The sequence below is a fragment of the Protopterus annectens genome, chromosome 3.part0, assembly GCF_019279795.1.
Source record: "Protopterus annectens isolate FY-2018-M chromosome 3.part0, PAN1.0, whole genome shotgun sequence".
NCBI lineage: Eukaryota > Metazoa > Chordata > Ceratodontiformes > Protopteridae > Protopterus > Protopterus annectens.
This window is the reverse complement of record NC_056731.1, coordinates 194,645-211,112: the sequence shown is the minus strand read 5'-3', so window position 1 is coordinate 211,112 and position 16,468 is coordinate 194,645.

Here is a 16,468-nt window from a genome sequence, read left to right as displayed (position 1 = left end):
TTATATCCACCTCAGGCCAATCAGACCTTGGTTTAATGTCTCATCTGAAGGATGGCACACTCAGAAGTGCACCCTCCATGCTGTATTGCAGTGTCAGTATCAAGTACATGATGTGGGAATAGAATCCAAAGACGTCTGATCTTTCAGAAAAAAAGGCTACTGTGCTACATGTTGAGCCACTGACAGTGATAATTGTCACTGAGCTGGGGAAATGTTAATAGTTAATGTATGCTGCATTGTAGCATTGTAGGGTGGGATTTTATATCAGTAAGCCTAGCCAAATACTTCACAGATGTGTGTACGCATGGTGTGTGTGTGTGTGTGTGTGTGTGTGTGTGTGTGTGTGTGTGTGTGTGTGTGTGTGTGTGTGTGTGTGTGCGTGTGTGTGCGTGTGTGTGTGTGTGTATGTGTGTGTGTGTGTGTGTGTGTGTGTGTGTGTGTGTGTGTGTGTGTGTGTGTGTGTGTGTCTTTGAAGTGAGTGTGCACAATCCTGTGGTGCTTGCTCACTTATCTGCTCTTGCCAACTTCTGATGGTGCACACTGAGTGTACACCTGACTGTTGCTGCAGCTGGTCTTGGCCTTTATTATGGGCAGCTGTGGCAAATGCTTGATCCCCTTCCATGCCCTGAGATGGGTGAGCTCGCAAAGGCCACTCATTTCCATCTGTTCTTGTCAGTTTCTCCAGAACCCAGGATGCTGTTTAAACCCAGGGTAGTCTGGGTCATAGGGCTTTATGCCTCTGTGTTAAAGAGTTGGCTAATGGAATGGTAAGATTTATTTGATCTGTCAGTGATTTATTGTCTATTATTTTTTCAGTAATCCTATGAAGTTTTTATAATGTTTGAAATTATGTTTTCTAGCTACAACTATTTAACAGTGAATAGCACCATTATTTAAAACTCTTTTACCGTTTTAAATACTTAATAACATATGATGAACAGAAAATTATTCTTGGCTCTATGAGCTATCTAAATTGGAATTTGCTTTTGTTTCTGAGCCTTTTTGTGGGGGTTATAGTATGGAAAAATCTGAAATACACTGCAGTACATCTTAACATAATTCTTCTTTTTCAATTACCGCAGTATTGAATGTCTACAGAAGTGTATCACAAATCTTATTTCAAAGATTCTGTTTGAAGAGTGTTTATAATCCATATGGTTGGTTACAGAAAACCTCTTGTTACCTGTATTGTATTCGTTGGTCATATTCTACTGATCTTGTATTAACAAAAGTACCATTTGCATAATGCTTGCAATAATTATACTTTTAGTCAGTAACTTCATAATTATTAACAAACAACTAGCAATATCACCAGTATACTGTGTATAAATGAACAGTGGCAATTTATGTTTCTGTCCCCCACTATGACATTTCACATAATGCCTATCAATAATATGTAACTTATAAAAATGGGAATCTAAATATGAATAACAAGTGACAAACAATGATTAATATTGCCACCGCAGGATACATTAGAAATTGCATGACTCATAGTAAAATATGCCTATATTTTGTAATATTTTTGTCATGCTCATTTTTTTAGACCTTGTTTCTAAGTGTTAGCCTCTCTCAGTACTACTGGATTTGTGAGGAGTTATGCTATAGATACTCAGATTTTATACTAATTATTTGACCCAATTTTTGGATGGATCTGTTTGTTTTTCAAGAGGCTTTGAACAGATTTTCAATGTCTGTAGATTAACCGGTATAATTTCGGGTTCTATCAGTAGTACTCATAAATAAGAAATAACTTGTTTCTATTGACACATTAAGAAAACACTTTCAGGCAATGTGCAGACTTTAGCATCCATCACTATTCACACTGAAAATTGTTCAACTAAAAAATAAACACTGCAATTCAAAACACATAAAAGGAACGCTAAGGCCATTATTCATAGTCCACTGCTAAACTTTTGAGATGAGCACAAACTGTCCTGCATAGTTTGCAAGACCATTCCAGTTCATAGACCCTTTCCCCATTGTAGCCAAAAAAACACCAACTTTTTTTTGTACAACTTTAGACACCACAGTTCAGAGTGCCACATGCTAATGTTATAGTCTATGAGACTGGGCTGCAGTAATGTCCTTCTTGTTCAGAACTTACACAGCAAAGGATTCTTTATAGGTCTAAACTTTGTGAGTTCTGGGCAGGGCAAGGATCCTGTGGTGTAAGCATGCACCACATTCCTGTGGCACATACCTATGACTTTCAATGGTGGCAATCTGTGTAAGTGACATAGAGCTGCTTCACCTGTCACAGATAGCTGATGTAGGTAAGTCATAGTGTGTATCAATGGGAGTAGAAGCATATATCTGTGTGTCACTATGAGTGGGAATACTGGGATACTCTATGAGTAGGATTGTAGTGTATGTGAGTGAAATGCTATTGTGAATCTGTGTTTGTTTGTGCATACATAAGTGTGTCTTTAGGGGGATTTTGATCAACATCTCTGTCTGATGTTAGCAACTAGGTGCTTCACTATATAGCTGTCCCACCTACACACTGGGACAGTGTATAGTTATGCAGATTCCTGGGTAATCAGAAGTTGTCCTAGTAGGGACGTCTATGACTACAAATTTCTGAGTGACACTGTAGTACAACTTTTCACATTGATGTAGGGTGAGTCAAGCTACGGTAATATTTACTAACCAGTCTAAAACTGAAGGGCTGGAGATACAGCATGCCAAATGTATTTTCTCTGATTTTTTAATGCATGGAAAATAGGAAACTGTATAAAATATACATTCTGTGTGAAATACAATAACTAGTATGTGGTTATTGTTTATAACAATTAAAAGCATCTATTGCAAAATCCAGGTATTAAAAATTGGGCAACATGATAAAACCGTTGAAATACTAACTAGTTAAGAAGCACTAGGAAACCTTTGATCTGATGTTGTTAATCTTCATTCATTCCTTACTGATGGGTTATCGGTTCCATCCTCCGAACCGAGCCAGCCTTATACCAAGCTCGCGTCAGCCAAAAACTCTCAAGCCAAGATCTTATCCATAATGCTCTGCTCCCTGTTACCTCAGATCTTGTTTGTCGCATTGCTGTACAGCCATGTCAAGCCACTCTCGTCAGCTAAGTGTCTAATTTTTTGAAAGTTTATATATTGTTTCTACTTTAAAGTTTGTCTAACAGTTTCTGGTAATATTCTCCTACCCTATTGTATCCTTAAGACTCTCTCCCTTTAGTCTATTCCTTTTTATTCCCTTTTTCTTACCTTTGAGGTAATTCTTCATTACTATGGGAGGTTGGCATAATCGTTAAGGTGTTTACCTTACAAACATAAGGTGCAGGGTTTGATTCTCACATGGGGTAATTGGCTTGGCTGAAAATGGCCCACAAGGGCAGTTAGCCTAGTACTAATCTATTAACCTATTAACCATCGTTGGTATTATTCTTCTTTCTTCTTACCCTTTTTTTTGGGTAATCACTCCTCTTCCTTTTGGTACTGTTCTTCTTCTCCACATCATTATAAAAAGTAGTGTTGGTTTTAAACAGTGTAAGGATTGTGGCAGTAAGTTACCGCTTTCTGATGGCCATGAATTATGTGTCTATTGTTTGAATGTCTTCCACCTTACTGTGGATCCCCCGTGTGGGATTTGTAGCAATTTTTCGACCAGGACTCTTAATGAGAGAAAGAACAAATTAATCTTGAAAGGTCTTCTCAAATTTCCTTTCTGCAAGGCTATTTCTGGGTCGGAAGGGTCAGCCCCTCTTGCTAAACCCTGCAAGAAGCGCTCTTCCTCTTCCTCATCAAGGTCGCTCACTTCATCTCCCTCTGGAGATCGTAGGGAGTCGACTCATAAAAAGGTGAAATTGACTACTACTTCGGTGCTGCCACCTGTGCCCTGTCAGCTCCAGGCTTGGCACCACCCCAGCAAATTCTTGCTCCAGTCATGTCCTTATCAACACCAGTACCGGAGTTCCCAGTGCAGACAATTACGGCTCTGACAGTTCTGTCGCAGCCATTACCGGCACAGTCCATACAGGTTCAGTCCCCTTCGGCACCACTGGTACAATCTCCTTCAGCCCTGAGTATGACTTCACTGTCCTCCACACTGCAGACACTCTCGGCACCAACATGCTCTTCAGTGCAGTCCCTTTCGGCTCCATCATTGTTACTGGTGCCGACACTTTCATCAATGGCACCATACCCATCGGTGCAGACTTTTGCATTTATGGCACAGACACCTTCAACTTCTATGGTGCTGATGTCATCGGCTCAAAATACTTCCACACGATTCTCTTTGGTGCAGACATCCTCGGTTCCGGGCTCTGCACCTCTCGAATTTCCAAGGACCAAATACTCTTCTTCCTTGGATCCGTTCATTGGCAGCCAATACAGTCCTTTTCTAGAAAGGCCAGAATCGCCCTCAGGTTTCTCTATGAAGTCAACCAGGAGCCTCTCTGAGCATGATGTGTTGCAGCGTGTTGACCAATTGCTTGTAGTCAGAGGTCTCTCTCAACCATCAACATCCATGTTCCCTCCTTCAGGTGAACGCATATCTCCTCAAACTCCAACGTACACTCCTCCTTCAACTTCCACGCAAGTATCGAAGCCCATTACTCTGACAGTAGCTCCCCTTCCTCTGACCCCAATAGTGGATCTCACTTTGGAACCAGAGTCATCCTTGTGTCTCTCAGTGCACTGGGCATCGGGCTCTTCTCAGGCCAGTGGCTGTGACATGGGGGAGGGCATTCTTGGCTCCACACCGATTTTCTCTATGGCACTCTCCAGGAATCCTCCCTCCCTTCCTCATGCTTCACAGTCCTCTTCAGACTCCTGGTCTGGGGGTCAGTTCGTAGGGGCGGGCTGTGACCCTGGTTCTGAGGTTGTTGTGCTCGGTTCCGGGCTCCCATCCCTCCTGGGGTGGGCCGGCCTTCCAGGTCATGGAGAGGGTGCTTGCCTCCGCTGGCAAACCCCACATGTCGGAGCCCTCTCCCCCCTCTGTGCCACAACTCTCACAAGCCACAACTAACAGACACCGGGCACAAGGGCCTCTGGTTTCTCTCCTCAGGAGATCCTCTCTTTGCAGTCTTCACCAGAGCCTCCCACTGAGGAAGTATCCTGCAAAGCATCATGCAAGAGGAAGCACATGGACTCTACTGAGGAGTCTTTGACAGAAGATACGGACTTTGATGATGGGGAAGGGTCCCCACGGTCACCCTCTGATGAGGTGTCCTTTGGTGACATTCTTGAGATCCTTAGACAAGGTCGCTCACTTCATCTCCTCTGGAGATTGTAGGGATTCGACTCATAAGGTGAAATTAACTACTACTTCGGCGCTGCCACCTGTGACCCTGTCGGCTCCAGGCTTGGCACCACCCCAGTTTATTCTTGCTCCAGTCATGTCCTTATCAACACCAGCACCGGAGTTCCCAGTGCAGACAATTACGGCTCTGACAGTTATGTCGCAGCCATTACCGGCACAGTCCATACAGGTTCAGTCCCCTTCGGCACCATTGGTACAATCTCCTTCAGCCCCGAGTATGACTTCACTGTCCTCCACACTGCAGACACTCTCGGCACCAACATGCTCTTCAGTGCAGTCCCTTTCGGCTCCATCATTTTTACTGGTGCCGACACTTTCATCAATGGTACCATACCCATCAGTGCAGACTTTTGCATTTATGGCACAGACACCTTCAACTTCTATGGTGCTGATGTCATCGGCTCAAAATACTTCCACACCATTCTCTTTGGTGCAGACATCCTCAGTTCCGGGCTCTGCACCTCTCGAATTTCCAAGGACCAAATACTCTTCTTCCTTGGATCCGTTCATTGGCAGCCAATACAGTCCTTTTCTAGAAAGGCCAGAATCGCCCTCAGGTTTCTCTATGAAGTCAACCAGGAGCCTCTCTGAGCATGATGTGTTGCAGCGTGTTGACCAATTGCTTGTAGTCAGAGGTCTCTCTCAACCATCAACATCCATGTTCCCTCCTTCAGGTGAACGCATATCTCCTCAAACTCCAACGTACACTCCTCCTTCAACTTCCACGCAAGTATCGAAGCCCATTACTCTGACAGTAGCTCCCCTTCCTCTGACCCCAATAGTGGATCTCACTTTGGAACCAGAGTCATCCTTGTGTCTCTCAGTGCACTGGGCATCGGGCTCTTCTCAGGCCAGTGGCTGTGACATGGGGGAGGGCATTCTTGGCTCCACACCGATTTTCTCTATGGCACTCTCCAGGAATCCTCCCTCCCTTCCTCATGCTTCACAGTCCTCTTCAGACTCCTGGTCTGGGGGTCAGTTCGTAGCCGCGGGCTGTGACCCTGGTTCTGAGGTTGTTGTGCTCGGTTCCGGGCTCCCATCCCTCCTGGGGTGGGCCGGCCTTCCAGGTCATGGAGAGGGTGCTTGCCTCCGCTGGCAAACCCCACATGTCGGAGCCCTCTCCCCCCTCTGTGCCACAACTCTCACAAGCCACAACTAACAGACACCGGGCACAAGGGCCTCTGGTTTCTCTCCTCAGGAGATCCTCTCTTTGCAGTCTTCACCAGAGCCTCCCACTGAGGAAGTATCCTGCAAAGCATCATGCAAGAGGAAGCACATGGACTCTACTGAGGAGTCTTTGACAGAAGATACGGACTTTGATGATGGGGAAGGGTCCCCACGGTCACCCTCTGATGAGGTGTCCTTTGGTGACATTCTTGAGATCCTTAGAGTGGTGACTGGAAGTCCTCTAATCCTTCCTCTGAGGAATCCGTATTCCTGCAGGCCTTTCGTGCCCAGCCCCCTGCCTCCTGGGATACCCCGCCGGCCGATGAGCTTGTCCAGCTCATTGTCCAGTGCACATGGAATGTTCCTGACACCCTGGAGGCTATATCACGGAGGCCTGATAAAATTTTATCTCCCCCAGCTGAGCATCCTCATTGGTCAAAAGGTCTTCCAGTAGATGCCATGGTGGTGGCGGCTACAACTAAGAAAGGCTTGGCAGAAGAGAGACAAACTCTCCATCCACCCAACAAGGAGTCCCGGGCAATGGACAGACTCGGGAAGCATGTGTTTGCTTCATCAACCTTTGCTGTAAGGTCCTTGAACTATGCGGCACAGTTTACAAGGCTCCAGAGGAATCTTATCAACCAACTCTCTGAAACCTTGGCAGGAGCTGTTTCTGATGAGGTCTGTGACAATGTAGCTTTTCAGATAGTGACCCTACCCATCAGTGCAGACTTTTGCATTTATGGCACAGACACCTTCAACTTCTATGGTGCTGATGTCATCGGCTCAAAATACTTCCACACGATTCTCTTTGGTGCAGACATCCTCGGTTCCGGGCTCTGCACCTCTGTGACTTTGAGGACCAAATACTCTTCTTCCTTGGATCCGTTCATTGGCAGCCAATACAGTCCTTTTCTAGAAAGGCCAGAATCGCCCTCAGGTTTCTCTATGAAGTCAACCAGGAGCCTCTCTGAGCATGATGTGTTGCAGCGTGTTGACCAATTGCTTGTAGTCAGAGGTCTCTCTCAACCATCAACATCCATGTTCCCTCCTTCAGGTGAACGCATATCTACTCCAGAAATCAGAGGAGTGGGAAGATGTGGCACAGAAAATCACAGGGTTCTTTCTGTGATGCATGTGCCGAGTTCTTCCCTAGGAGCAGAGGGGGAAACTCCAATGGAAGATGCCCCTTTCGGGGTGGGGGGGGTCCGTGAAACCAGGGTGCCAGAGATTCTTTCTGTGGCCAATCCTATTAGCACTCCTGAAGCGTTGCATGACTGCTTACCTCTGGAAGCAGTCGGGGGGTCATTTTTCCTTGTACCCCACTGCCTGGCAAAACATAACCAACAATTCTTGGGTACAACGGATAATATCCAGGCTATTGCATCCCCTTTCATCTATATCCAACTTCATCCAGAAACTTACCCAGCGTTCCACCCAGTCGAATGGAAGCAGCAGCACACAAACTCCAAAAGCTGCTATAAAAAAAGAGTCATCCAAACGGTCCCCCCAGACTGTTACTCAAGGTTCTTTTTGGTGCCAAAATAGACAGGGGACTGGAGACCAATTTTGGATCTCAATATACTGAACAAATTTGTAAAAACAGAGAAATTCCGGATGGTCATGGTTCAGTCCATCCTTCCTCTTCTGGAAAAAGATGATTGGATGTGCTCTGTAGATCTTCAAGATGTGTATTACCATATAAAAATGGACAAGCTCTCAAGAAGAGTCCTCCATTTCCGCATAGGAGCCAGCCACTACATGTTTCAAACAGTGCCCTTCGGTCTCTCTACAGCCCCCAGAGTGTTCACCAAATGCATGGCAGTCGTCATCGCTCACCTGTGACGTCAAGGATTCCAGTCATTTCCATATCTAGAAGACTGGCTCCTCACCGCTCCCACCAAGCGACTACTGGAAGAAGCCTTATACCACACTCTACTTACATCACAATGCCTGGGAATCACTATAAACTGGGAGAAGTCCAACACAACCCCATCTCAGTCTTTTGAATTCATCGGGGTACTGTTGGATACAACAAATTGCACAGCATCTCTTTTGGATCACAGACTTCAGAGGATTAAACAACAAGTTCAGCCACTGCTCTGTCACCACAAATCTCCAACCCGGTCCGTTCTCCAACTCTTGGGGTCAATGGTAGTCTCAATCACCATTGTTCCTCTGGCCAGGTTCCACAGGAGACTTCTCCAGTGGCTACTTTTCACTCAGTGGTACACTCTACAACATCCCTTGTCTTTTCAGATAAGTGTAACTCAGAGATGCAAGCAGGATTTGCTCTGGTGTCCTAAAATCCCCAACAATGGTCCCGCCCTTTCAGCCCCCATCAGCCAAAAGCCATGGTGACCACGGATGCCCCCATGATGGGGTGGGGGGGGCTATGTCAGGGATACTCAGTCCAAGGCACATGGTCAGAGATGGAGGCCCATTTGCATATCAGTGTCCTGGAACTGAGGGCGATTCTACTAGCATTGCAAGCATTCCACTCGATCCTTCTGTCAGGGACTATCACAATCCAATCAGACAACATGGCAGTAGTCTGGTACATCAACAAGCAAGGGGGCACCAGATCTTACCCATTATGACGAGAGGCCTTGAGAATATGGCAATGGGCGATAGCTTCCAACTGCTTTCTAACTGCAATGCACATTCCTGGGAGCTCCAATGTGATAGCGGACAAATTGAGCAGGTGCATTCTACAACCTTACGAGTGTCCCTCAATCCTGTAATAGCAGTGAAAAATTTCAACCACTGCGGCCAGTCTTGCTGTGACCTATTCGCCTCCCCAGTCAACTACAAGTGCAGCAACTACTTTGCCCTGATTCCCCCTCGGGGACAGTCAGCGAGAGACGCTGTAGGCCACGCTTGGCCCTCGGGTCTGCTTTATGCTTATCCTCCTCTACCCGTCATATCCCAGTTTCTAAAGAAAGCATGACAGTTGAAGTGCAAAGTGATCCTCATTGCTCCATATTGGCCTCAACAAGTTTGATTCCCCTTCCTTTGGCCTCACCTGCTAGATCGACCATGGATCCTCGATCCATCCCCAATGTTGATCTCTCATCCACAGGGTCTGACTCACCGCAATCTCACAACCCTGAAGCAGACAGCTTGGTTTCTCCACTTCCAATGATTGCCAGGTAAGATAACCTATCATCCTCAGTACGCAATATTCTTATCGCATCTCATAAATCTTCTACCAGACTGATCTTTCTCAGTAAATGGAAAAGGTTTTTAATTACGGGCAGCGAATAAACAACTAGACCCCTTGTCAGCCCCGGTCTCTGTGATATTGGACTACTTATCACATCTTTTCCATTCTGGAGTATCAGCCTCTACTATTCGTGTGAATTTAGCTGCCATTTCAAATTTCCACATTGGATTTCAGGATTCTTCACTAATGTCACATAGACTCTGTAAGACTTTCTTAAATGGTGTTCTTCACCTAAAACCTCCCTTTAGAGAGCCAGTACAACCTTGGGATTTGGCCTTGGTTCTACAAGCCCTAACAGCCCCCCCATTTTGAACCTGCATCTTCCTGTGATTTGAAATACCTCTCTTGGAAAATTTTGTTTCTGGTTGCAATCACTTCGGCCAGATGTTTGTCAGAACTTCAAGCCTTATGCATCAAGCGTCCCTACCTTATCTTCCATAAGTATAGGGTGTCTTTGAGAACTAATTCTTCCTTCTTACAGAAAGTGGTGTCAGAGCAGTCCATCAACCAGTCTATTGACCTCCCAGTATTCTTTCCTAATCATTCTAACAGGGGAGAGTATTGCCTGCACTCACTGGATGTCCATAGACAATTATGTTTTTATCTGGACAGAACAAAACCTACCTGTAAATCAGACCAACTTTTTCTGGCCTTTGCTGGACCAGGATTAGGTCATCCTGTCTCAAAAATTACTTTGGCGTCATAGTTGCAAAATTGCATTACCTTCATCTACAACAAGAACAACATCACCTTGCCTCACAAAGTAAAAGCACATTCTACAACTTCTATGGCAACTTCAGCAGACTTCCATGCTAGGGCTTCTCTCAATGACATTTGCTCAGCTGCGACTTGGGCTAAACCTCATATCTTCATCGTTCATTACAAATTGGATTTGGCCTCCAGAGGTAGAGCTTCTTTTGGCTCCATGGTGCTCAGGAATGTTCTTCCATGAGTGCCGCCCAGGGTTACAGGTAGCTGGGGACACTGTCCCATCAGTAAAGAATGAACGAAGATTAATAACATCAGATAAAGAAGTTATGTCTTACCATAATGTTCCATCTGTGTTGTTGATCTTTGTTCAGTCATTACTCCCACCTTCTGTCCCCCTCTGGAGGGTCCTGGTTGATCTCATATACACCTTCCTATAAGTCTGTTATGACCAGAGGTAGCCTCTACTTTTGTCTGTCATCTTGCAAACTCGATGTAAGGTAACAGGGAGCAGAGCATTATGGGTAGGATCTTGGCTCGAGAGTTTTTGGCTGATGTGAGCTTGGTATAAGGCTGGCTCGGTTCCGAGGACAGAAACAATAACCCATCAGTAATGAATGAACGAAGATCAACAACACAGAAGGAACATTATGGTAAGACATAAGTTATTTTTTCATAACCCTCAAATCATGCAAATAAAGTATTACAGCAAAGAATAACTCTCTCATATGTATATAAAACTGGCAAACTGAAAGATAACATTTCAAAATAGAAAACTGAGGTTGTGTTCTACTACTTGATTAGGGAGTTCTCTTTAAACAAGTGAAGGCAAAATCTACTTTCTTGATAAAAGTTTTGATATTCACTGATGAGGATTGAATGTACATAACTGATTGATACATCAATGTGTTTAATGCCACTTAGTAAAAAGGAATTTTGCTTTAAACTTAGAATACTTGGATAAAATTATATATGATGGCACATTTCTGAGTTGCATTTAGTGTTTTAATAATGGTGAGTCAGTTGAATGGTTGCATACAGTATCTGATATATATTTTTCATTTTATAAATGAAAGACATTACTGAATACAACCAGTCACATGAAATATCCAAAAAAAGAAGCACATACATTACAGAGAAGCATTGTATGATGCATTAAGATCCTGATGATGGTGGAGCCACTGTCCTTGTAATCAACAGCCTATATTTTTTGATGCTAAGTTGTCTATCTCTCCTTCGTTTTTGCTGGTTGCGATCGGAGCCAATCCTCGGCTGACTCTCACCATCTCATAGCGACAGCTGCTGGCTCAGAGGCTCAAGGCTACCCAATGCCTGGCGATAGCTAGCAGATCTCTACAGTGCTTCAGCTGCGCTGTCAGCTGGTGTCTGGCTTAGGCTTGGCTTGTATAGAGTTTTTGTGTAACTTTAATTGTTCTTATTGTTATAAACTGGTTTTCCTTCTACTGTTAAGAATGTCAAAGGAATCCAAGGTTTCTGGGTTCAAGAAGTGTGACTCATGCTGTCAGAAAATGTCTCTGACAGATGGGCACACTTCTTGCGTCTATTGTTTAGGTGCTGTGCACCTGCAGGACTCTTGTTCTATTTGCCATGCCTTTAGTCCAAGAGTCCTGCAGGAGCGTAAGAATAAGTTGATTCTTAGGGGTCTTTTAAAACCCCAGGATTCACCGGCCAAGAGCTCACAGCCTGTGAAATTCCCTAAATCCACTAAGCCATTGGCTCCAAGTTCGGAGCCGTCTTCGGTTCAGGATTTACCTTCCACGTCGGTTCCAGCTAGCACTGACAAGGCAATCTCCCAGTCGGCTCCATCAGAGGCTTAGAGCCATCATGGAGCCACAAGAGGCTGAGGTCCCCTTCACTAGAGTCGGTGCATTCGGCCCCTCAGTCTCCTTTACTTCAGAGTGAGAATAGTCACTGATCCTCTCACTCCTCTCGATCCTCTAGACTGTCGGATCATGATGTGAAGAGAGTGGTCAGTAGGTTGCTAAAGTCGCAGGCACTAGCTAAATTGTTGTCCAGCCCTCCTCAACAGGTATCGGCTCCATCCACTTCTCTCGATGTTCCTCCCCTGACTCCAGTGAGTTCGGAGACGGAGTTCGTTGGGGTTCGAGTAATGGAACCATCGGCTACGGTAACTCTATCTCCTTCAGTTCCGACGTCGGCTCCGATTCCTGCGGTGGTACCTTCCATCGAGGGATCTGGGTGCTGGGGCTCCCTCATCGTCTCCGAGGGGGCGAGTGGCATCGGACCCTTGTCCGAAGCTGTTCTCCCTCTCAGAGCTTCAGCGCAGGTGAGCTCGGCTCCTACATCGGCCTCGGAGCCATCTCCCTTGGTACAGAGAAAGATTCCTATTTCTTTGGAACTGGAGCTTTCTCTGCATCGTGGCAGGGATGCCTTCAATGTCATGTGGAGTGTGCTGTCCCCTGAGTCAGCTCCACTATCAGCCCCACCGGCTCCGTCCCCTGTAGTGCCTGTGCCAACCTCTGCTCCTCCTCCAGACCTGAAGCGTAGGGAACCGATGCTCCCGAACACCCCATTGGGTGTTTCCTCCTCTTCTGAGGCCTCACCTGAACACTCAGAAGAGCCCCCTCAGAAGAAAAAGTGTAAGAGGAAGCACATTGACTCCGTCGAGTCTGTCACTTCAGATACAGACTTAGATGATTCAGAAGGGTCCCCGAGATCCCCCTCTGAAGATGTTTCCTTCTCGGACATCCTAGAAATGCTTAAGCAGAGGGGGAACTGGAATCCCCTAGCCCCTTCTGAGGATGAGTCTGTATTTCTGGATGCCTTCGGTTCCCGACCTTCCACCTCCTGGGTGTCTCCGCCTTTCGATCCATTTATGACAGTGGTGGCTCGAAAGGCTTGGTCAGCTCCGGATACAGTGGAACCAACTCCAAGGAGACCTAGTAAATTCATTACAGCACCCCAGGATAAGCAGTTCCTTTCAAAAGGTGTCCCTGTTGATGCTATGGTGGTAGCAGCAGCCACCAAAAAAGAGTTAGCAGAGACCTCTTCGTCTGTTCATCCCCCTAACAAGGATTCTAGTATGATGGACAGATATGGAAAGCGAATGTTCGCTTCAGCGACCTTCTCTATGAGGTCACTGAACTACCTGTGTCATTTTACCCGACTTCAAAGGGATCTCCTTAAAGAGCAGGGAGATACCCTCCAAGATCCAACAGCTGAGGGAGCACAAGCCAAGGTAGCTTCCCAGCGAGCGATGCTTAATTCTGTTGTTAACTCCTCCATGAGGCTCATTTCCTATTCAGCTGATGGGGCGAGTAGAGCCGCTGGTACCGGGGTGGCCATTAGAAGGCATGCGTGGATGCAGCTGTGTAACTTTGCGGAACCCTTTTGAGCGTCCTTCACCAACACTCCTTTTGATGGTTCCTTTCTTTTTGGACCACAGGTGAAAGACACTTTGACTAGGTGTGAGCAAGAAGGTAAGACTCTCTCTGCCATGGGAGTCCATTTTTCCACTCCCTCTAGACCTTACCGCAAGGGTCAGAAGAGTGGGAAGATGTGGTTCTGTAAATCTCAGGGAGCCTTGCCTGACACACATAGCGATTTTTCCTCCAGAGGCAGAGGGGGAAACAATAATAATAGACGCTGCCCTCATGGTACAGGGGGTCCGCAGAACCAGGGCAACAGAGAATCCTTCTCTGATAAGCCCTTCCAGCATCCCTGAAGGGTTGCCAAGCTGCTCAACTCTGGAGGCAGTCGGGGGAAGACTTTCGCTGTACCCAAAAGCCTGGCAAAGTTTAACACAAGACAGATGGGTACAGTCCATTATATCCGGAGGTTACAAAATTCCCTTCCATCAACCCCCTTTACAGTCAAGGAAGACCGTTCCAGATGTTCCACCCAATCTGAAGGAGCAAGCAGTAATAGAAGTTTCAAAACTGCTAGAAAAACGAGCCATCCAGGAAGTCCCGGCAGACCAGCACGGATCTGGAACTTACTCAAGGTTTTTTTTAGTATCAAAAAAGACAGGGGACTGGAGACCGATTCTGGATCTCAGCAGACTAAACAGGTCTGTGCAAAGAACAAAGTTTCAGATGGTCATGCTACAGTCCATTCTACCCTTTCTGGGTCAGGACAATTAGATGTGCTTAATAGATCTTCAGGACGTGTACTACCATATAAAGATGGACAGGTGCTCCAGGAGATATCTTCACTTCCGGCTGGGGGTCAGTCATTATTAGTTCAGAGCTCTGCCCTTTGGTCTCACCACAGCCCCCAGGGCATTTACCAAATGTATGGCAGTGGGTACAGCTCACCTGAGGTGTCAAGGATTCCAGGTGTTTCTGTATCTAGATGACTGGCTCCTTACTGCTACCACCAGGCATCAACTCATACAAGCACGGGACTACACAATCACAATCTGCTCCAAGCTCGGCATTACAATAAATTTCGAAAAATCTGCCTTGTTGCCCTGTCAATCTATTACTTACATAGGAGCAGACTTAGACACAAGGGATATGTTTGCAAGGCTACCACTAGAAAGGGTGTCTGCAATCTGTCAGCAAGTACAGGTTCTGATGCAGAGCAAAAGGATCCAAGTCAGGTACGTCCTTCAAACTCTGGGTTCCATGGCAGTAGCCATTCTCCTAATCCACTGGCATGCTTCCATATGAGAATTCTTCAGTGGCTTCTGTTTACGCAGTGGTCTTTCCAAGAGCTACCCATGACTTACATGATCTTGATCACGGATGCATGCAAAAGGCATCTTTCTTGGTGGATGGTCTCCCCACTAGTTACTCAGGGCAGACCTTCCATACCTAGTTACTCAGGGCAGACCTTTCATACAACCCCCTCCAATAGCCACAGTGATGACAGGGTGGGAGGGCATAATCTAGGCAGGACAGTCCAAGACACGTAGCAACCTCACGAGTACCATCTGCACATAAATGTCCTGGAAATGAGAGCCGTGCTCCTGGCGTTGCAAGCCCTTCAAGACTCTCTTCCTTCTGGGACCATTGCTATTCAAACGGACAACATGTCAGTGATGTGGTACATCAACAAGCAGGGCGGAACCAGGTCCTACCTCCTGTGTCAAGAAGCACTCAGACTTTGGCAGTGGGCAATTTCCTCCCAATGTTTTCTGATTGCGACGCATATCCCTGGGAGATCCATCGTCATAGTGGACAAGCTCAGCAGAGCTATTCTCATGCCTCATGAGTGGTCTCTGAATCAGGAAGTTGCAAATCTTGTTTTCCGCAAATGGGGACAGCCTTGCTGTGATCCCTTTGCCACCCCCTTCAACAGCAATGCAACAACTACTTCTCCCTTTTTCCGCTTCTGGGTCACATACCCAGAGATGTTCTAGTCCACGATTGGCCCCAGGGACTTCTTTATGCCTTTCCTTCTTTACGCCTGGTACCCAAACTTATACAGAAAGCAATATCATTGGGTTGCAAAATGATCCTCATTGCTCCCTACTGGCCTCCACAGATATGGTTCCCGTTCCTGCACCGTTACCTTCTTGATCAACCTTGGACTCTGGACCCAATTCCAGACCTCCTGGTTCATCAATTAGGCGGGTTGCATCACTCCCTCAAAACTCTCCAGCTCACAGCTTGGTTGCTCCACTTCCAACCTTAGCCAGGCTTCCCAGCATTTCCCCAGCAGTCCGTGACATTATCATCTCCTCTCACAAGTCTACAACGAGGAAAACTTATGCTAGCAAATGGAAACGTTTTTCTTGTTGGGCAAAGGCTAGGAATGTGGATCCCTTTTCAGCCCCAGTCCATGAAATCCTGGAATTGCTAGCTCAACTATTTCACTCTGGGCCTGCTTCTTCTATGATCAGGGTACAAATGGCGGCCATTTCTAACTTTCATGTTGGTTTTTCGAACTCTAACATTATGTCTCATAAGCTCTGTAAAGCTTTTTTGAGAGGGACAACTCTTCTTAGGCCTCCAGTGAGAGATTCCCCTCCTCCTTGGGACCTTAATTTAGTCCTAACCTCCTTAATTCTGCCCCCTTTTGAACCAGCAGCATCCTGCTCTATCAAGTTTCTATCTTGGAAAACACTCTTTCTGGTAGCTATTACTTCAGCCAGA